Source organism: Stegostoma tigrinum, chromosome 8 (assembly GCF_030684315.1).
Source record: "Stegostoma tigrinum isolate sSteTig4 chromosome 8, sSteTig4.hap1, whole genome shotgun sequence".
NCBI classification, from domain to species: Eukaryota; Metazoa; Chordata; class Chondrichthyes; order Orectolobiformes; family Stegostomatidae; genus Stegostoma; species Stegostoma tigrinum.
In genome coordinates this window covers 96984004-97006472 of record NC_081361.1, presented here as the reverse complement: position 1 = coordinate 97006472, position 22469 = coordinate 96984004, and the positions used below count along the sequence as shown (strand labels likewise).

Below are 22469 nucleotides of genomic sequence, written 5' to 3'. Positions count from 1 at the left end.
CTTTTCTGAGTACTGAGGTTTGGAACTCCCCATTGGTCATACACTCAACTCTGACATCCAGAAATAGAAGCTGATTGGGGACAATGGGAACTGCAGATGCTGGAGAATCCAAGATAACAAAGTGTGAAGCTGGATGAACTGCCAAGCAGCATCTCAGGAGCACAAAAGCTGACGTTTCGGGCCTAGACCCTTCATCAGAAAAGGAGGATCGGGAGACGGTTCTGAGATAAATAGGGAGAGGCAGACCGAAGATGGAGAGAAAAGAAGATAGGTGGAGAGGAGAGTGTAGGTGGGGAGGTAGGGAGGGGATAGGTCAGTCCGGGGAGGACGGACAGCTCAAAGGAGTGGGATGAGGTTGGTAGGTAGGAAATAGAGGTGCGGCTTGAGGTGGGAGTAGGGGATAGGTGAGAGGAAGAACAGCTTAGGGAGGCGGGGATGAGCTGGGCTGGTTTTGGGATGCAGTGGAGGGGAGGGGAGATTTTGAAGCTTGTGAAATCCACATTGATACCATTGGGCTGCAGGGTTCCCAAGCGGAATATGAGTTGCTGTTCCTGCAACCTTCGGGTGGCATCGTTATGGCACTGCAGGAGGCCCAGGATGGACATGTCGTCTAAGAAATGGGAGGGGGAGTTAAAATGTTTCATGACCGGGAGGTGCAGTTGTTTATTGCAAACCGAGCGGAGGTATTCTGCAAAACGGCCCCCAAGCCTCCGCTTGACTTCCGCAATGTAGAGGAAGCCACAGTGCTTAAATGATTGTTGTTTTCTTCTTCTCTCATGAATTTAATGCAACAACTGCCACTACCATTACATCGGACAGACAAGAAGGAAACTAGCCATCAGAATACATGAACATCAGCTGGCAGCAAAACGACACAATGGACTCTTCGTAAAATCAGTGCACCCAGTGGAGGGCATCAGTTTAACTGGGACAGGGTAACCATTGTAGCCCAAGCCAAATACAGACACACAAAGGAATTCCTAGCTACAGGGAGCATGTTATTAACCTGGAAAGAGTGCAGAAGAAATTTACAAGGATGTTGCTAGGACTCAAGTGTCCAGTTACAGAAAGAGGTTCAGTAGGACATGTTTGGCAAGGTAGGACCTTTCTCTTTACAGCATAGGAGACTAAGGGAGGATCTTGTAGCAGTGTACAAGACCATGAGCAGCATGGATAGCATGAATACACTCAGTCTTTTTTCCCAGGGTTGGGGAATTGAGGACAGGAGGGCATCAGTTTAAGATAAGAGGGGAACTTAACTTTTTTACACTGAGGGTGGTTCGCATATGGAAAGAGCTGCCACAGGAAGTGTTTGGGCGGGTACAATAACAACATTTAGAAGGCCTTTTGACAAATACATGGATAGAAAAGGTTTAGAAGGATATGGGCCAGGGGCAGGGAATGGGTATTTCGGTCAGCATGGACCTGTTTGGGCCGAAGGGCCTGGCAGTGTGCTCTACCACTCTCTGAGGTGAAGTTAACTGGCAGATGGATGTGACTTTGGTGTAACCTTGAATGAGACGCTGAGAGACCATTTGGTATGTGGGATTAATGATGTAAACGTACCAAAGCCTTTACTGGCTGAAGGCCAACTGGACTTCAAATAGACACTACAGCTGGCTTTAACATCAGAATGTGCAGCAAGTGGAACATTGGAGTTACAGGCTATTCCGATAGAAGTGGACACTCTTGCTAGACTGACTGAGACTAAGGAGCGGCCACTTGGATGAAGGCAATTGCATAACATCACTCAGGATATATCCTGAACAGAGGGATTCCGGGTCAGCCCACTGCAAAACCCCAAAACAAAGCCAAGGCTCAGTCAAACAGTTAAAATTATTCTTCAGGATCCGGGTCAGTAAGCCTTCGTATTTGCTGCTGGTATGTGGACTCGAGAGAGCATAAGAGTCGCACTAGGCCTGGATTGAGTAAGAGAACTCACAGGCTGATATCCAGGAGAATGGACACCCTGGAAAGTCCACCTACATCTGGTTTGGAACAGGTACATTGCTTAGTAACACCCAAATCAGAACCAGACAAAGTAAACTCCTGTTCCGATGGAGGCCCACACTAGCGTGGCCATTTCAGTGATTGTGGAGCCAGTTTTTAACAACATTTGCCCTGGATGCAAGACCTAAACTTTGTGCAGCATTAGACTGGTTAGACTGAGAACCTTCACAGGTTAAGGGTACAACTTTGGCTCCAGTCTGTTATGAGAAGCAGCTGGCTCAGTCACCACTAATTATAGTAAAATGCTCAGGCCAAAGCTCGATGGGAGGGAACTCGTTGAGAAAGATAGATTCACCTTGATTGGCTCAATACGTTTTGATTAGAAAATGGCTGACTGAGTGAAGTCCAAACTAAATTCCTGGAAGCTTTTCAGGAAGGTCTTGGGATGATCAAAGCTGCCGAGGCCACCTTGCATTTTGACCAAGGAATAATTCCGAGATTCTGCAAGGCCTGCCCAGTGCCATTTGCCTCACAGGGAAAAATAGAGACAGAAATCAGAAGGCTGGAAAATGAAGGAATCATCAAATCAGAGTTAGTAGGAACTATAGATGCTGGAGAGTCCGAGATCACAAGGTGTAGACCTGGATGAACACAGCAGGACCAGCAGCATCAGAGGAGCAGGAAGGCTGACGTTTTGGGCCTAGACACTTCTTCAGAAAATGAATCATCAAATCTGCCCAGTTTGTGGAATTGGTAGCCCCAGTTGTACAAATTATGAAGCCCGATGGATCAGTTCGCCTTTCTGGGAATTTAAAACAAATGGTAAACTGCTTTACACAGCTGGATAAATACACAATTGCTCACATAGAGGATTTATAACAAAGCTGGCAGGGAGGCTGTCCTTAGCAAAGCTGGACATGAGCCATGTGTACTTGCACTTGCAGTCAGATGAGGATTCCCAGAACTATGCTACAACTAACGGCCATTGAATAGTTCATCAATTTTACTAACACCTTTCTGTCCAACCTCAAATTCACCTGGACTTTCTCTGATACCTCTCTCTCCTTCCTGGACCCTTCCGTTTCCATCTCTCGTGATCACCTCAAAAACGCTATCTATTTCAAGCCCACCGACTCCCACGGCTACCTGGGATACACCTCCTCTCACTCACCCTCCTGCAAGAATGCAATCCTCTATTCCCAATATCTGCATCTCTGCTGAGTCTGCTCCCAAGATGGGGCATTCCACTCCCGCACATCCCAGATGTGCTTGTTTCTCAAGAATCACAATGTACTCCTCTGGTGATCGAAAATGCTTTTGACTGCATCTCTTGTGTTTCCTGCATCTCTGTCCTCACAAAAACAAAGTCAGAGTTCACCCCATTAACCTCCGCATTCAACATAGCATTCTGCACCACCTGTCACCCACAATCCAACTCCACAACCAAAGATTTATTTCCCGCCCCACCCTGATCTGCCTTCCCTAGGGTCCGTGCTCTCCGCGATTCCCTCATCCGCCCAACACTTCCCACTAGCCCCATCACCCCTGGCACCTTTCCATGCAACCGCAGTAAGTCATACACCTGGTCCTACTCCTTCCCCTTCACCTCCATCCAAGGCACAGAACAAACCTTCCACATTAGACAGAGGTTCACCTGCACATCCGCTAATATGGGATATCCGCTGTTCCCAATGTGGCCTCCTCTACATCGGTGAGACCACTGCTTTGTAGAGTTTCTGCGCTCTGTTCGCGACAAACGACAACACTGTCCAGTCACAAGCCATTTCAACTCACCCTCCCACTTATTTCCCAGCTCCCTCCCACCTCCCCATTTCTGAAGAAGGGCCCTGAACCGAAACATCAGCTTTCCTGCTCCTCTGATGCTGCCTGGCCTGCTGTGTTCCTCCAGCTCCACACTGTGTTATATATAACACCCATAAGGGCTTGTTCCAGTATATGAGATTGGCCATTTGGTGCATCTTCAGTGTGTGCCACTTTTCAGCGAATAATGGAAAACATTTTACAAGGTCTCCCCTAGATTATTATCAAGATGGTGTGCTAGTAATAGGGAAGACCAATAAGGAGTACTTAAAGAACTTGAACATAGTCCTTAGATAATAAAATGTGAGGCTGGATGAACACAGCAGGCCCAGCAGCATCTCAGGAGCACAAAAGCTGATGTTTCGGGCCTAGACCGAACGTCAGCTTTTGTGCTCCTGAGATTCTGCTGGGCCTGCTGTGTTCATCCAGCCTCACATTTTATTATCTTGGATTCTCCAGCATCTGCAGTTCCCATTATCTCTTGAACATAGTCCTTAGATGTTTTTCCCAGGTGGACATATGCCTTAAAGGGGAAAAATGTGTGTTCTAGGTGCCCCAATTGACACATTTGGGCGACAGGATTGACAGGACTGCGTTACACCTGTTGCAAGATAAAGTCAGTGTGATCAAAGGTGCCCAGGTTCTCTCATCTGTACTGGAGCTTAAGTTTTTTCCTTGGTGGGTGAATTATTGCAAAAGTTCATACATAACCTGGCTTCCATCCTGGCACCTTCCAGCCTCACAAATGATTATGTAGCCAAGCCATTGATTTCAGGAACATGAAGAGACAGCTTTCATTATCTGAGGTGTTGGTACACTCTGACCCCCAAGTGAGATCTGGTATTGACATGAGATGCCTCCCCATATGGCATCAGGATAGAGCTAGCTCGTAGGTGGCCCAATGGAGAGGAACGTCCAATAGCATAAGCCTCCAGGACACTGGCAATGCAGAGCATAACTCTGTCCAGGTCGAGAAACGAGGTTTGGCAGTCATATTTGGAGTCAGGAAATTCTACTAATTCCTTTATGAATGTAAATTTGTAATAATAGCAGATCATAAATCCCTGCTGAGTCTGTTAAAGAGGACAAGTCAGTGCTGCCCATAGCTTCAGGCCGAATTCAGCGGTGGGCTGTAATACTAACTGTGTATAATTACTAGTTGGAATACCATCTAGGTGGCCAAGTTGCAAAGGTGGGTGCATTGAGACACATCCCACCGGCAGATACTCCGCCAATGGTACTGCCCCTGGAAGAGTCCATACCAGCTTTAAATTTTCTGGGCAGACTTCCAGTCACAGCCAACAATATCAGACTTTGGACACAGAAAGATCCCACCTTGGTAAAACTGAAACAGCTGGTGGTGATGGGGGAAACCAAAGGGCCATCACAGCCAGAATTGGAATCTTTTTGGACCCGGAGAGACTGAAGGAACACAGTAGAGGACGGCATATTATTATGGGGAGCAAGAGTGATTGTCCTGAGCAAAAGCTCACCGTCAGATACTGGCTGAAAGCCACCAGGGCCATCCAGGGGCTTCCAAAAAGAAGATGTCAGTGAGTAGTTATGTCTGGTGGCCAGGATTGGATGCTGACATAGCTGTGTTTGTGGGGCAATACCCAGGGTGCCAACAAGGACAGAAACGACCCCCACATTCATGCGAATGGCCAGGCAAACCCTGGACTCAGTTACATGTTGACTATATAGGTCCCTTCATGGGATCAATGTTCTTAGTCATTGTGGTCACCCACCTGGGGGGGGGAGTGCAGGGATGGAAGGCAAGACAACACCAGGAAAGCCACTGCAAGGCACAAGACTCCTCTGAGTGAGAAAGACAGTTTATTTCATGAGATGAAGTTTGATATAGAACCATGGGGATGGCCTTGCAAGGGTATGGGGCATGGGTAGGTCTAAGCTCTCCCATATCCCAGCCCCGTACCCCACACTCTAGCCTTGTTATCAAATAGTCTGCCATTACACACTACCTACTGATAGTCACTAACCGTCCCGACTAACAGCTGTTCACTCTCCAAGTCAGCTCCTTTGTCTATCCAACAGCTCTTCCCTCTCTTTGGGCTCTACCCTTTATCCCATCATTTACTGCTTACCCCACCCCACCTCCTTATTTTCTGCATATAAGCAGATGTTTTCCCAGCTACCATCAGTTCTGAGGAAGGGTTACTGGACCCGGAACATGATCTCTAATGTTTTCTCCACAGATACTGCCAGACCAGTCAAGCATTTCTGGTAACTTCTGTTTTTGATCCTGGTTTACAGCATCCACAGTTCTTTGGGCTTTTGTCCATGGGTTCTCCCTCTCCATCAAACATTGAAGATACTTTGGAATCTGAGATGGATATGGCCAATGCTGTGGCTTTGGTGTATTTGCTGCCTGAAGAAGCCAATGAATTTCTTCTGAGATGCTCCTGATGCAAGAGGTGAGCTATGCGCCATTACATTACACACCATCGGTATCAGAGGCACTGGGGGAATCTGACCCAGTGCTGAAATGGCCCAGGAGGAGTTGGAGAAGGAAAGAATCAGCCTATGACCTCAGCCTCAGGGTGGAGGAAGTGATTGTAATGGGATCAGCCAGGTGGACCTCATAGAATATGCCTTCCCTGATTGGGGCTGTTAATCTGGTCCAATCAGGGAGCCCTGGCTGACAGATATAAACAGGAGTGTCAGGGGTCTGCTCACTCTTAAAACAGGCTCTGAGGAAGCTGGATCAGTGTCAAGGACTCTCCATGTGTAACTAAAGGGTGGCTTGGCGACCGGATACTGGCCTCGGTCGAGCATTTCAGAGGGAATGGATCACACTTACTTCCTCTGACTGTTATGTGACTCCAGACCCACAACAATGTGGTTGACTATCAACTGCCCTCTTGGGGAATTAAGAATAGGCAATAACTGCTGACCTAAACCTGTGAATGAATTGAGGAACATTCCCCTTTGCCAATAGCCTTCAAGACCGACACAAATACCTTCCCACATGGCTCAGTATTGATCTTTTGTTTAATAGTGACTCCTATCATCTCATTTCGCTGAATGGCCAGGTTGTGATTCAGGGTAATGCCATCAATATGGGTGAGGTTACCATGAAGGGCTCTCTATCTCTGAGCCTTTCCCCTCGTCTGAGGTATTGTGACCCTCAGGGTAAACTCCCACCAGTCGTCTGTCTCAGTCTAAATTGGAAGAGCAGCCCTATGGCCCATTAGGGCTATGATGACTTTACCTTTCACCTGTGTGACATGATCCAAAGGGTGTTACGTTAATACAAGTTGTGGGATTGCTACACAGGCTGCCTTACAGAACTGGAAGTGTTAAAACTGTTGGACATTACAACAAAGGATTGAGTGTACATTATGTATGAGGCAAACTGCAAAAGTGTCTCACAATAATTACATAATAAGACACCATTGATTTAGGTTTAGAATGTAGCCACAGGTCTATTAAGCTATATTAGGACAAACAAACTGATTTATTGATTTATTTCTTTATTCTGGAAAACAGTTGCGACACTGTGAGCGAGCAAGTACACAGCTCAGGAAGCAAGCACTGTACTGCTGTTTTCATTCAGAAGGGTACAACAGGCAGAGTGCACTCACTGTGGGTGAGGGCACGCTGAATACAGTTTTTAACACACTAGAGAACATCGGCATACAGGCCTGTGAATTGCGGTGGGGTGGGGTGTACTCGGGTGGCGAAGGTGAACTGCAGTGAAATGCCAGGCTCACTGGCAGGAATATCGCAGTGCAGCATGGCAGAGCTGATACCCTGCAATTGAAGCTCCGAGGATGGGGCTCCTGGAGGTGACAGGATCTCTTGGTTGTTGAGTGATGGTTGGGGAAGGGGGCTCACGGGCTAGTGGGAGTGGGTGGGGGCAGGGACATCAGCAGCAAAGTTTGGGGAGTGTTGGGGTTCATCAGATTCTCACACCCTATTGCCGTATCCCTTACTCAGGTACAGAGCCTTCGGTGAGGCCCCACACAAGAAAACCCTACCGTGGGGTTTGGTTCAAGGGTCTCCATATTGCACCCAACTCTTAGGTGGGCATGATACAAGATCTCAATTGACAGTAGTGTTAGGGGTGGCACCAGATTCCTTACTCACCACCCTCCTGAACGAAGAAATGCTTAAGTTTAGAAGAACGAGGAGGGATCTTATCGGAACATATAAAATTTTATGGGGAAATTTTAAAGGGAATAGATTAAATAAAAGCAGGGAGGTTACTTCCACTGGTGGATGAAACTAGAATAAGGGGGCACAGGCTTGGAATAAGGGGGTGCAGATTTAGCACTGGATTGAGGAGGAACTTCTTCACACAAAGGGTTGTGAATCTGTGGAATTCCCTGCCCAATGAAGCAGTTGAGGCTACCTCATCAAATGTTTGTAAGGCAAAGATAGATTTTTGAACAGTAAAGAGAATTAAGGGTTATGGTGAGTGGGTGGGTAGGTGGAACTGAGTCCCCACAAAGATCAGCCACGATCTTATTAAATGTTGGGGCAGGCTCGAGGGGCCGGATGGCCTACTCCTGCTCCTAGTTCTTATGTTCACATACCATAGCCACTGACCCATCAGGGTGAGGATAGACATTCTGGGGCATAGTTTAGGGCATTGGTAAGTGTCCTTTCCCGAAGGGCAGGGCGTTTCAAAACTAGGGTTCATATTTTTGAGGTGAGAGGATAAGGATTTGAAAACGGCTTGAAGAGCAACTTTTTCACACAGAGGGCGGTGCGTGTATGGAATGAACTGCCTGAGGAAGAGGTGGGTGGAGGTACAGTTACAACATTTAAAAAAAATTGGCTCAGTACATGAATAGGGGGAAACATGGGCCAGGCAGGTGGGACGAGCTCAGTTTGGGAACATGGTCAGCATGGGCTAGTTGGACTGAAGGGTCTGTTTCTGGGCTGTATGACTCGATGACTATTCTGCTCTGTGAGTGCGTAGACCCAATATAGCAGAGAGGGACAAGCTGGGATTTATGAGACTGTCACCAGGAATTGACAATGTTAGTTATGAGGAAGGCTTTGGGCTGTTTACTTTGAAATGGAGAAGACTGAGGGGAGATTTACTTGAAGTGTTCCAAATAATGAGCAGTCTCATAAAAGTGGAAAGGAAGGAACCATTTCCTTGGACAGGGAGGTCAACAAGCAGGGCACGGAGATTTATGGTTTTTGGCAGAGGGACAAGAAAAGAGCTGGGGAGGAATATTTCACCGGGGGGGGGAAAGGGATCTGGAACACAGAGTCTGAAAGTGTGATGGATGTGGAAAATTTCAGAGCAATTTTAGCAAACGCATGGATATGGGCATCAGGTGCTGTGACCTACAGAATTGTTGGTCATCTTTTGGAAAATAATGTTATCAACTGGGTAACATTTTGGCATTGCATGATCGGCTGAACATGATGGGCAGAATGGCCTGCCTTGGTGCCACAAAGATAACAAAGTGTGAGGCTGGATGAACACAGCAGGCCAAGCAGCATCTCAGGAGCACAAAAGCTGACATTTCAGGCTTAGGCCCTTCATCAGAGAAGGCGATGGGGATAGGGTTCTGGAATAAATAGGGAGGGAGGGGGAGGCGGACCGAAGATGGATAGAGGAGAAGATAGATGGAGAGGAGGGTATAGGTGAGGAGGTGGGGAGGGGATAGGTCAGTCCAGGGAAGATGGACCGGTCAAGGAGGCGGGATGAGGTTAGTAGGTAGGAAATGGAGGTGCGGCTTGAAGTGGAAGGAAGGGAAAGGTGAGAGGAAGAACAAGTTAGGGAGCCGGGGACAAGCTGGGCTGGTTTTGGGATGCAGTGGAGGGAGGGGACGAGCTGGGCTGGTTTTGTGATGCAGTGGGGGGAGGGGAGATTTTGAAGCTTGTGAAGTCCACATTGGTACCATTGGGCTGCAGCGTTCCCAAGTGGAATATGAGTGGCTCTACAAACCTCTTTTTATGATTCAAAGCCTGGTCTTCCCGTCCTTCACTATTTGATCTCATATTCACTCCAATTCATTCGCTGAAACAGCGCTGTCAATATGCACCCATATGAGGAGCCAATATAAGGTGGCAGCTTCAGAGAGAATTTAAGCTCTCTTATGATAATCAGCGGTGGCACAGTGGTCAGCGCTGCTGCCTCACAGCACTAGGGACCCGGGTTAGATTCCACCCTCGGGCGACTGTGTGGAGTTTGCACATTCTCCCTGTGCCTGTGTGGGTTTCCTCTGTGTGCTCCAGTTTCCTCCAAGGCTAGGTGGATTGGCTGTGCTAAATTGTCCATAGTCTCCAACGGTGTGTAGGTTCAATGTGTTAGCCATGGGAAATATATGGTAGGGGGCTGGGTCTGTGTGTGGTGCGCTTCAGAGAGTTGGTATATACTTGTTGGGCCAAATGGCCTGTTACCACACTGTATGGATTCTATGGCAATGCTGCTGTTATCTTAAGAAGTGCAGTTCTAATACAGCATGGGGCTGTGGTGAGATGGGGAGTAATATTGTGGGCGTGCATGATGCATGACCTCAATAACCGTGAGTGTTGAACTGATAAAGTGAATTCACATGCTATAGGTACCATCTGTGCTATGGTAGGCCCATTTGCGAGCTGATGAACTGAAACCCTGTGTCTTCACGAGGTTTACTGTAATTATATCCTCCTGCCTGTAGAGGAGCTAATGCCCCCAGCTGAGATGAAAGGATGGTCATCAGAGAGGCTCCATTCTAAATGTGACACTGGAATTTGTATGGAGTTCACATTGACTTGAATTTCCTCTTGTTTCCCTTCTCCTTGTTCTGCTTCTTCTTTCTCTCATTAGCCTTTGGTCAACAAAATGCTGGCTGGACACCCTTCTCCACTTCTTCCCATCAGGCACCCATTCCTGATCTCATCCTCCCTGTCTTTTAATAGGATGGAGGAGCCTGTGTTGGATTGGGGTGGATGAGGTCAGGCGTTTCGTGACTTCTCCTGACGATGGGGCAGCGCGGCGGTAGCTTGGAATTTCAAATTGACCCTGTTGGGCTATAACCTGGTGCAGTATGATTTCTGCCTCTGTTTTTAATGACCGGGGCATGGATTTAAGGTAAGATGGAAGCAGGTTTAGAGGGGGATATGAGGAAATTCTTTTCCACCTGGAGAGTGGTGGAAATCTGGAACTGGTTGATTGGAAGGATGGTCGAGACAGAAACCCCGTCAGCATAGAAGAAGCATTTAGATGTGCATTTGCAATGCCGAAGCACACAAGGCTATGGACCAAGTGCTGAAGGAGGGGATTAGGGTTGATTTAGCATTGCTGGTACATGGACTCAGAAGAATACAGGGCATAGTTTACAGTCACTGCATTGTAGCACCATCTTAGGTACCAAGGTGCTGAAAATCAAATTCTTACAAAAACATACAAAAACTAGAAAAGAAAGGAAATAAAGAGTCCCGCACTATAGGAATAGGTGAGAAAAGTAAAAAGAAGTGAAAAGTTCAGGATCTCAGTCTTTCTCACCCTGCCCGTGCTGGTGCCCAGCCTCAAGGGAGACTCCGACCAACCCCAGGCCCACCCCAACACCTGAAACAGACCCATCAACGTAGGAGACACACCACTTTAGGTGTCATCGCTTCACAGCTCGCCCCACTTCCCAGACACCACCGAACCCACAATCGTCCTGTAAACAGATTCCCCGACACTGCTGCCAGGCCAGGCCACTGCCAGGCCATGAGTCCCGCTTCGGCTGCAGGTGCCGGCCTGCCAGCGCTGCCATCACGAATAGTTCATTGCTGGCGTTCCCCACCGTTCCCCATCATCCCCCACCGTCCCCCGCCGTTCCCCACCATCCCCCATGATTGGAAGAGCTTTAATGCTGCTGCCACAAGCCGTGAATGCCAGGAGAACGACGTTACAGCTGCCACAGGCCATGAACACCGGGAGAATGACATCACAGCCTCCACAGGCCGTGAACACCGGGAGAATGACATCACAGCCTCCACAGGCCGTGAACACCGGGAGAATGACATTACAGCCTCCACAGGCCATGAACACCGGGAGAATGACATTACAGCCTCCACAGGCCGTGAACACCGGGAGAATGACATTACAGCCTCCACAGGCCATGAACACCGGGAGAATGACATTACAGCCTCCACAGGCCGTGAACACCGGGAGAATGACATTACAGCCTCCACAGGCCGTGAACACCGGGAGAATGACATTACAGCCTCCACAGGCCATGAACACCGGGAGAATGACATTACAGCCTCCACAGGCCGTGAACACCGGGAGAATGACATTACAGCCTCCACAGGCCATGAACAGCGGGAGAATGACATTACAGCCTCCACAGGCCGTGAACACCGGGAGAATGACATTACAGCTGCCACAGGCCGTGAACACCGGGAGAATGACATTACAGCCTCCACAGGCCGTGGACACCGGGAGAACGACATTACAGCTCCCACAGGCCGTGAACATCGGGAGAACGACATTACAGCTGCCACAGGCCGTGGACACCGGGAGAACGACACTACAGCTCCCACAGGCCGTGGACACCGGGAGAATGACACTACAGCTCCCACAGGCCGTGAACACCGGGAGAATGACATCACAGCCTCCACAGGCCGTGAACACCGGGAGAATGACATCACAGCCTCCACAGGCCGTGAACACCGGGAGAATGACAATACAGCCTCCACAGGCCGTGAACACCGGGAGAATGACATTACAGCCTCCACAGGCCGTGAACACCGGGAGAATGACATTACAGCTGCCACAGGCCGTGAACACCGGGAGAATGACATTACAGCCTCCACAGGCCGTGGACACCGGGAGAACAACATCACAGCTGCCACAGGCCGTGAACACCGGGAGAATGACATTACAGCTGCCACAGGCCGTGAACACCGGGAGAATGACATTACAGCCTCCACAGGCCGTGGACACCGGGAGAACGACATTACAGCTCCCACAGGCCGTGAACATCGGGAGAACGACATTACAGCTGCCACAGGCCGTGGACACCGGGAGAACGACACTACAGCTCCCACAGGCCGTGGACACCGGGAGAATGACACTACAGCTCCCACAGGCTGTGGACACCGGGAGAATGACACTACAGCTCCCACAGGCCGTGGACACCGGGAGAACGACATTACAGCTCCCACAGGCCGTGGACACCAGGAGAACGACATTACAGCCTCCACAGGCCGTGGACACCGGGACAATGACATTACAGCCTCCACAGGCCGTGGACACCGGGACAATGACATTACAGCTGCCACAGGCCGTGAACATCGGGAGAACAACATTACAGCTGCCACAGGCCGTGAACACCGGGAGAACAACATCACAGCCTCCACAGGCCGTGAACACCGGGAGAACAACATCACAGCCTCCACAGGCCGTGAACACCGGGAGAACGACATTACAGCTGCCACAGGCCGTGGACACCGGGAGAATGACACTACAGCTCCCACAGGCCGTGGACACCGGGAGAATGACTTTACAGCCTCCACAGGCCGTGGACACCGGGAGAACGACATTACAGCTGCCACAGGCCGTGGACACCGGGAGAACGACATTACAGCCTCCACAGGCCGTGGACACCAGGACAATGACATTACAGCCTCCACAGGCCATGGACACCGGGACAATGACATTACAGCTGCCACAGGCCGTGAACATCGGGAGAACAACATTACAGCTGCCACAGGCCGTGAACACCGGGAGAACAACATCACAGCCTCCACAGGCCGTGAACACCGGGAGAACAACATCACAGCCTCCACAGGCCGTGAACACCGGGAGAACAACATCACAGCCTCCACAGGCCGTGGACACCGGGAGAACGACATTACAGCTGCCACAGGCCGTGAACACCGGGAGACCGACATTACAGCTGCCACAGGCCGTGAACATCGGGACAATGACATTACAGCTGCCACAGGCCATGAACATTGGGAGAACGACGTTACAGCTGCCACAGGCCGTGAACATCGGGACAATGACATTACAGCCGCCACAGGCCATGAACATTGGGAGAACGACGTTACAGCTGCCACAGGCCGTGAACATCGGGACAATGACATTACAGCTGCCACAGGCCGTGAACACTGGGAGAACGACATCACAGCCGCCACAGGCCGTGAACACTGGGAGAACAACGTCACAGCCTCCACAGGCCGTGGACATTGGGAGAACAACATTACAGCTGCTACAAGCCCGGAATTGTGAGAGAAATTCCTTGGTCCCGCTGCCTCCGATTGCCGGTGGAAGCCACGTCCGCCAATCTGTATGTGCCTCACTCTCGCTGCCGTGGTGGTGCAGTCGACCTACCCCTATCAGAAAGGAAGGATAGTTAAGACCAAAAGCAAAGGGAAAATAATGTGAAAAATCGGAAGCAAAAGCAGAACAAAGGAAGGAAAGGCAGATAGGTGTGGATGTGTTCCAGGCAACAGCCCACACACAGCCCTGTTATTCTGGCACCATTTGTACCAGAAAAATAGTTGTATTTATTTTTGACTAGAATGGACTCAATGTTGAAGGGCCTCTTTCTGTGCTGTACGATTGTAACTTGCCACTCAAAGTATACCATGTTTTCGGCCCAAATGCCTTCAGAATAAGGCATTGCAGTGACAGGTCAAAGAACAGAAATGGAACTAAATGCTGCATGCTGGGCCTTCACCATCTCAGGGCACATCCTGCCCTGCACTACCTGGAGATCTGAAAATTGAGAATCAGCCTTTCAGATCCCATTGAAGATCCATTTCGCAAATGTCTGACCCTGAATGGATATTCAGCTTGAATTGAGAGACAGCAGCCGATGAACAGTCCAAATCAGCACAAGAATTGCATGAATCTGTGATGATCCCTGTGGCCAAATAGCTAGCTCTGTCCATGAAGAATGACGAGTATGCGGGAAATGGCTTTCCCTTGAAAACGAACCTGTGGAGGAGAATGGAAGGAAAGGAAGTTTGACTCTTTCACAATGTCCTGTGGCATTTCACCTGCAATCACGAAACTGCGGCAGGATAATGACAGGAAATAAAGCACTTAACCTCAGCTAATCAGTGGGCAGGCCTCATTTCTGCTGGAGATACAAATACAAACAAAATAACAAGCTCAGCCCCATTGAGACATGAGCCATGATTCGGGGGAGCATAACCTTTCTGCATTGGTGCAATAACCCCTAGAAACAAAAGCATTGATTATGTGCTGTAAAAGGCATACATCGACACAAAATGGGTACACAGGAACTCTGGGAAAGTCAATAAACTCACCGCAACTCAGCAACTGCAGGAAATGGCTTAATGACCCAAACACAAGCCGTGAAAAAGATAGGGCCCCCTAATTAAACACCGCAGACCAAAGGGGAAGGCTAAGCTAAATAACAAAATACCAGCAGGTTCCCAACTGAAAGAGACTTGATTGCAAAGGTCTTTGTGATTAAGAAGCTCCACTGCTCCACTCAGACCTCAAAGTACTAATTGTATTTTCAATATATGGAAGCATAAAATACACACACTCTCTCTCTTATACACATACACACACACACACACACACACACACTCCTGTTTTAATATCGTCACCATGTCAAGGCAAATATGTGACATAAAACATGGAACAGTACAGCATAGGGACAGACCATTTGGCCCACCAATGCCATGCTGTGTTGACCATGATGCCATTCTAAACTAATCCCATCTGCCTGCATACGGCTCATATCCCTTTATTTTCTGCCTGTTTATGTGCCTGCCCAAATGCCCCTTAAACACTGCTATCATACCTGCTTCTACAACCCCTTTTGCAGTGTGTTCCAGGCACCTGCCTGCCTCTGCATAAAAAACTTGCTTCGTGTATCTCCATTAAACTTTGCCCCCCTTATTTTAAACGCATGCCCCCTTGTATTTGGCGTTTTCTCTCTCAAGTAAGACTCTGACTCTCCACCCTATCCATGCCTCTTATAATTTTACATACTTATGCCAGGTCGCCCCGCAGCCTCTGAAATCCTTGTGGAAACAGCCCAAGTTAATCCAACCTCGCCTTATAGCTAATCCACTCCAATCCAGGCAACATCCTGGTAAAATAGTATCAGAGATAATGGGAACTGCAGATGCTGGAGATTCCAAGATAATAAAATGTGAGGCTGGATGAACACAGCAGGCCAAGCAGCATCTCAGGAGCACAAAAGCTGACGTTTCGGGCCTAGACCCTTCATCAGTCTCTGATGAAGGGTCTAGGCCCGAAACGTCAGCTTTTGTGCTCCTGAGATGCTGCTTGGCCTGCTGTGTTCATCCAGCCTCACATTTTAACATCCTGGTAAACATCTTTTTCACCCTTGCCAAAGCCTCCACATCCTTCCTATAGTGTGGCAACCAGAACTGTGCACAATACTCCAAATTTGCAGAACCAAAAACTAATACTGCTACAAAATGACTTGTCAACATTTATACTCAGTGCTCTGACCAATTAAGGTCAGCATGCTGTACACCTCTACCACAAGACAATCGTGGAATCATAGAATATACAGTGAAGTAGGACCAACTGTGTCTGTGCCAGCTCCTAAAAGAGCTACTCAGCAGTCTAACTCTCCAGTCCTACATTCCTAGTCCTTGCAATTCCTCATTTGCAAATATATAATCAGCTCTCTTTTAAAGCATCCTGTGGAATCTGCCTCCACCACTTTCCCAGGCAGCTCATTCCAAATCCGAACGTCTCCTTGAGTAAAGAAGCTTCTCCTCGCCTCACTCAGAGCTCTCTTGCTGACAATCTTGAAACTGTGACCCCTAGTTACTGACAAACCAACTCGTGGAAACAAAATACCCTTCTTCACCCTGTCAAAATTTTTCACAAATTTGAACACTTCGGTAAGGTCAGCTCTGAATCTTAGATAACAAAGTGTGGAGCTGGATGAACACAGCAGGCCAAGCAGCATCTTAGGAGCACAATGCTGCTTGGCCTGCTGTGTTCATCCAGCCCCACACTTTGTTATCTTGGATTCTCCAGCATCTGCAGTTCCCATTATCTCTCTCTCTCAACTCTGAATCTTCTCAGCTCCAAGGATAATAAGCCCAATCTCTCTAATCTTATCTTGTATCTAAATCCTTCATTCCTGGCATCATTCTGGCAAATCTCCTTTGCACTTTTTCCAGGGCTTTAACATTCTTCCTTCAAGAAGGTGCCCAGAACTGAGCACAGCACTCCAAATGTGGGCTGACCATTGATTTGTAGCGATATAGCATCACTGCCTTGCTTTTATACACCACACCTCTATTTATAAATCCCTGGATCCTATAAACCTTCTTAACTGCTTCAACTTGCCTGGCCACTTTCAGAGAATTATGAACGTGAATCCCGAGGTGACTGTGCTCCTGTACTCCCCTCAATGTTGTACCATTGAGCCTGTTAGTGAGTTCTGAGAAGATTTTAGCTCAGGTTGAGGTTCTGGATGTAAGTTTGCTCGCTGAGCTGGAATGTTCATTTTCAGATGTTTTGTCACCATTCTAGGTAACATCATCAGTGAGCCTCCGGTGAAGAGCTGGTATTATATCACGCTTTCTATTTATTGTTTAGGTTTCCTTGGGTTGGTGATGTCATTTCCTGTGTTGGTGATGTCATTTCCTGTTCTTTTTCTCAGAGAATGGTAGATTGGCTCCAAATCAATGTGTTTGTTGATGGAGTTCCGGTTGGAATGCCATGCTTCTAGGAATTCTCGTGTGTGTCTCTGTTTGGCTTGTCCTAGGATGGATGTGTTGTCCCAATCAAAGTGGTGTCCTTCCTCATCCGTATGTAAGGATACGAGTGATAGTGGGTCATGTCTTTTTGTGGCTAGTTGATGTTCATGTATCCTGGTGGTTAGCTTTCTGCCTGTTTGTCCAATGTAGTGTTTGTCACAGTTCTTGCAAGGTATTTTGTAGATGACGTTCATTTTGTTTGTTGTCTGTATAGGGTCTTTTAAGTTCATTAGCTGCTGTTTTAGTGTGGTGGTGGGTTTGTGGGCTACCCTGATGCCAAGAGGTCCGAGTAGTCTGGCAGTCATTTCGGAAATGTCTTTGATGTAGGGGAGAGTGGTTATGGTTTCTGAGCCCGTTTTGTCTGTTTGTTTGGGTTTGTTTCTGAGAAACCAGTCGACTGTGTTCATTGGGTACCCGTTCTTAACTTAAACAGATAAATAGAAAGCGGGACATAATGCCAGCGGTTCACCGGAGGCTCACTGATGATGTTACCTAGAATGGTGATGAAACGTCTGAAAACGAACCTTCCAGCTCAGCGAGCAAACTTACATCCATTGAGCCTCTGATGAAGGGTCTAGGCCTGAAACGTCAGCTTTTGTGCTCCTGAGATGCTGCTTGGCCTGCTGTGTTCATCCAGCTTCACATTTTATTATCCATTAAGCCTGTATTGTCTCTCTGTGTTTCTTCCACAAAAATGCATGGCCTCACGTTTTGCTGTATTGGGATTCATCTGCTCGGTGTCAGCCCATTGGCCAACTTGTCAATGCCCTTCTGAAGTCACTCAGCATCATCCTTACAATACAGTATACTCCCTGGCTTAGTATCATCTGCAAATTTAGAGATGTTGCCCTCAAGGCCCAGCTCCAAATAGATTATATAAATCAGAAGAAGCAATGATTCTACCACTCATCCCTGGGGAACACCATTTTCAACTTGTTTCCAATCTGAGAAATGCCCATTTATATCTACGCTCTGTTTCCTAGTTTTTAGCTAACTCCTAGGACCCATCAATCTCAAACATTCTAATTTGCTGGTATCCACTTCTGTTACCTCTTCCAGGGAGCTACGGAGTTCCACTCCAAGATCCCTCTGTATATCAATGCTCCTAAGGGTCTCACCACTTACTGTATACTTTCTGTTTGCATTTGATCTTTCAAAATGCACCACCTCACACTTACCTGGATTAAACTTCATCTGCTATTTCTCTGTCTAACTTTCCAACTGGTCATTTGATAACCTTCCTCACTGTTCACAACTCCACCAATTTTCATGTCATCTGCAAACTTATCATCAGAAACCATATTCACAGTTTGTTTTAATTGTCTTAATCTCCATTCTGAAACTTTTACAGATGTTAATTTCCATGAGAAGTCCCAGGTCTGTTTCGGCCCATCCAGATACGGATGAGATTGGTGCTGTCATCACTGACATTAGAGACCAAAGAACAGTATAGCACACGAACAGCACCTTCGGCCCTTCAAGCCTGTACCAACACTTTTTGTCCTTCCATTCTAAAACAGTTCTGAGAAAGGGTCACCGGACCCGAAACGTTAACTCTGTTTTCTCCTCTGCAGATGCTGCCAGACCTGCTGAGCTTTTCCAGCAACTTTGTTTTTGATTCTAAAACTGCCTTCACTTGCAGGATCCATATCCCTCTATTCCCCTCCTGTTCATGCATTCATCCAGGTGTTTCTTGCACACTGCTATTGTGTCGGCCTCCCCCACCCTCTGGCAACGCGTTCCAGGCACTCACCAGCCTATGTGTGGAAAATGTGCCTTGCACATCTCTTTTAAACTTTCCCCTGAGCCTTGCACCCATGTCACCTAGTAATTGGCTTCTCCACCCTGGGAAAAAGCCTCATACTTTCCACTCTATCCATGCCATTCACAATCTTATAAACTTCTACTAGGTCACCCCTCACCCTCCTGAGTTCCAGTGAAACAAACCCAGCCTATCCTACCTTTCTTCATTGCTAAAACCCCCCATACCAGGCAACATCCTGGTAAACCTTTTCTGTACCCTCTCCAAAGTGTCTACATCCTTCTGGTAGTGTGGTGACCAGGACTGTACGCAATATTCCAAGTGTGGCCTAACTAAAGCTCTATAAAGCTACAGCATAACTTGTCTATCCTTACACTGAATTCCCTCCCCAGTGAAGGCAAGAATGTCAGCCGTGTTTTACAAAATGAGGGGAGAGGCGAGAGGAAAAACAAAATGAAAACCAAAAGAACTGTGGATGCTATAAATCAGCAACAAGAACAAAGTTGCTGGAAAAGATCAGCAGGACAGGCAGCATCTGTGAAGGGAAAGATGTCTGCCAATGCGCCAGCAACCGTAGGTATTCTGCTGGTAATCCCACTGCACACAGATATCGAAAACATGCCTTTTCCACCCAAGAGCTGAGCATGGTGGCAGTGGGGCAATTAAACTGTCTGCAGGAAAAGAGACAGAGCTGGTAGACAATAATGACACCAGCGTTAAATCCCACCATTGCCCACACATAGTGTAAACTATGGCTCGGGCTGCTTCACCGATACAGATGACTGCTTCCCTTTCGTTCCTGAGCAGTTGGTCTCTCCAGTGAGTGAGCCTTTGTTTATTAGCAAATAGCAGCTTTGAAATGGAGGGTCATAGACAATGAGGAAGCTAAAGCTGTTGGGGTGAATGTTGTTCTTGTGGAAGCTTGGACAAGAATTGGGGGATTCCTAGCCTTACTGAGTTCAATTTCTTTGATTATTTGGAAGAAGTGGGGAGGGGGGACTCATTGTTGTTGGGAAGGGTGAAGGAGTTGTCTGGGGAACGATGTGAGACCACAACTGGTCAGACCCATTGCAAATGTATGTCCTCACCACTGTCAAGGATGACAAAGGGATTTAAGTTTGAACGTATCTCGGCCATCAGAGAACACAAGTCATCCTGAGGGGGAAGCTATGTAGATTTATGCCAATACCGCTGAGGTTGGAAGGCAGAAGCAAGTCAGTGAGGGAACTAACAAGTCGGCGACAATTCTGGACCAACTCAGATATCCCAATCCTACCCTAAAGACGCTCCAAAAATAATTGTTCTCATAGTGGAGGTGAAAAGAGGAAATTATGACGTGAGCTACATAAGTGGTCTGTCCTAGTGACTAACTCATTGACCTTAAGTCCGTAAGATATAGGAGCAGACTTAGGCCATTCAGCCCATTGTGTCTGGCCCCCCAGTTCAATCATGGCTGGTCTGATTCTGATACATTAGTCATTTTCCAGTCTCCTGGGATCCTCTCTAACTCCAGTGATTCATGAAAGATCAACAGAAATGCCTCTACAATCTCCTCAGCCATGTCCTTCAAAGGTGTGGGGTGTAGTTTATCCACCTTTCAGCTTTCCCAGCACCTTCTCCGCAGCGATGGCCATTACGCTCACCTCTGCCCCCTGATACTCCTGAAGCTCTAGTCTGCTGTTGGTGCCTTTGATTGTAAAAACTGATGCAAAGAATGTATTCAGTTCTTCTATCATGTCTTTGTTCCCCATTACTATTTCTTCAGTCTAATTTTTTACCCACCCAATGTCTACTCTTGCATCTCTCTTACCTTATAGATATCTAAAAAAAATTCTTGCACCTTTCTTCTATATTACTAGCTGGCTTACTCTCATGTTTTATCTTGAATCAACAAGCATGGTCCACTCATTATTTGTAACGGTCAGAATACAGACTATGCTCAACTAACTCATGACTTGCAAAACTCAAACCAAGCTGACCACAGTTGGATCAGTGATAATGGGAACTGCAGATGCTGGAGAATCCAAGATAATAAAGTGTGAAGCTGGATGAACACAGCAGGCCAAGCAGCATCTCAGGAGCGCAAAAGCTGACGTTTCGGGCCTAGACCCTTCATCAGAGAGGGGGATGGGGAGAGGGAACTGGAATAAATAGGGAGAGAGGGGGAGGCGGACTGAAGATGGATAGAGGAGAAGATAGGTGCAGAGGACAGTATAGGTGGGGAGATAGGGAGGGGATAGGTCAGTCCAGGGAGGACGGACAGGTCAAGGGGGTGGTATGAGGTTAGTAGGTAGGTAATGGAGGTGCAGCTTGAGGTGGGAGGAGGGGAGAGGTGAGAGGAAGAACAGGTTAGGGAGGCAGAGACAGGCTGGGCCGGTTTTGGGATGCAGTGGGGGGATGGGACGAGCTGGGCTGGTTTTTTGATGCAGTGAGGGGAGGGGAAGAACTGGGCTGGTTTTGGGATGCAGTGGGGGAAGGGGAGATTTTGAAGCTTGTGATCCCACTTCCAACAGACAAAGTGGGTGGCCAATGGTACCTGCATGGGCCCAAGCTATGCCTGCCTCTTTGTAGGTTACGTGAAACAGTCCCTCTTCCGCACCTACACAGGCCCCAAACCACACCTCTTCCTCCGTTACATTGATGACTGTATTTTGCTCCCCAGAGGAGCTTGAACAGTTCATCCACTTCACCAGCACCTTCCACCCCAACCTCAAGTTCACCTGGGCCATCTCCAACACATCCCTCACCTTCCTGGAACTCTCAGTCTCCATCTCAGGCAACCAGCTAGTAACTGATGTCCATTTCAAGCCCACCGACTCCTACAGCTACCGAGAATACACCTCCTCCCACCCATCCTCCTGCAAAAATTCCATCCCTGATTCCCAATTCCTCCGCCTCCACAGCATCTGCTCCCACGATGAGGCATTCCACTCCCGCACATCCCAGATGTCCACGTTCTTCAAGGACTGCAACTTTCCCCCCACAGTGGTCGAGAACGCCCTTGACCGCGTCTCCCGCATTTCCCGCAACACATCCCTCACATCCCGCTCCCACCACAACTGCCCCAAGAGGATCCCCCTCGTTCTCACGTACCACCCTACCAACCTCCGGATACAAGGCATCATCCTCCGACACTTCCGCCATTTACAATCCGACCCCACCACCCAAGACATTTTTCCATCCCCTCCCCTGTCTGCTTTCCGGAGAGACCACTCTCTCCGTGGCTCCCTTGTTCGCTCCA

At 48.2% G+C, this 22469-nt stretch overlaps 1 long non-coding RNA gene across 1 annotated transcript in view; it reads left to right on the top strand.

Moving 5' to 3' along the window:
• LOC132209924 (uncharacterized) overlaps positions 1-22469 on the top strand; it is a 41005-nt gene that overhangs the window by 1242 nt on the left and 17294 nt on the right. Inside the window, exon 2 of the long non-coding RNA XR_009446102.1 lies at positions 6046-6206. This is a non-coding gene — a long non-coding RNA (uncharacterized LOC132209924). The remainder of the gene's footprint in view (positions 1-6045; positions 6207-22469) is intronic.